This window comes from Silene latifolia, chromosome 10 (genome assembly GCF_048544455.1).
Source record: "Silene latifolia isolate original U9 population chromosome 10, ASM4854445v1, whole genome shotgun sequence".
Taxonomy (NCBI): domain Eukaryota; kingdom Viridiplantae; phylum Streptophyta; class Magnoliopsida; order Caryophyllales; family Caryophyllaceae; genus Silene; species Silene latifolia.
Genome location: NC_133535.1, coordinates 106,493,199 through 106,493,875, shown reverse-complemented (window position 1 = coordinate 106,493,875; position 677 = coordinate 106,493,199). Strand labels below are relative to the sequence as shown.

The window sequence follows — 677 nt, the reverse complement described above, 5'->3', positions numbered from 1 at the left end:
GTAGTAGTAGTACTACTACTACTACTACTACTACTACTACTACTACTACTACTACTACTACTACTACTACTACTAATAATAATAATAATAATAAAAGTTTGCGTTTTTATATAAAAAACAAAATAATAATAATAAAAGTTTGCGTTTTTATAAAAAAAACAAATAGTAGTAGTAGTAGTAATAATAATAATAATTATTATTATTATTATTATTATTATAGAAGGATGCGCGCAGCTGTCATTAATTGAAAAACAAAAGTTTACATGAAATTGGTGGGGAGCCGAGAAACAAGCTGGGCTCCCACACCCTTAGCAACAGCAAAGTTAAGTCTAGTAAAAAAAAAGGGGATGCAACACGAGGCCTTCCCAGGAGGTCACCCATCCTAGTACTACTCTCGCCCAAGCACGCTTAACTGCGGAGTTCTGATGGGATCCGGTGCATTAGTAAATAATAATAGTAATATTATTATTATTATTATTATTATTATTATTATTATTATTATTATTATTATTATTATTATTATTATTATTATTATTATTATTATTATTATTATTATTATTATTATTATATTTAGTATTAATATTAATAATAATATTAATATTATTTCAGGTCAATTCACTCAATCGCTTAGTTGATTCACTCTATTGATTCGATTCGATTCAGCTCGGCCCCATTTG

At 27.0% G+C, this 677-nt stretch overlaps 1 pseudogene; it reads right to left on the bottom strand.

The window, feature by feature from the left end:
• Positions 1-344: 344 nt before the first annotated feature.
• Positions 345-465, bottom strand: LOC141609537 (5S ribosomal RNA; annotated as a pseudogene).
• Positions 466-677: the final 212 nt, after the last annotated feature.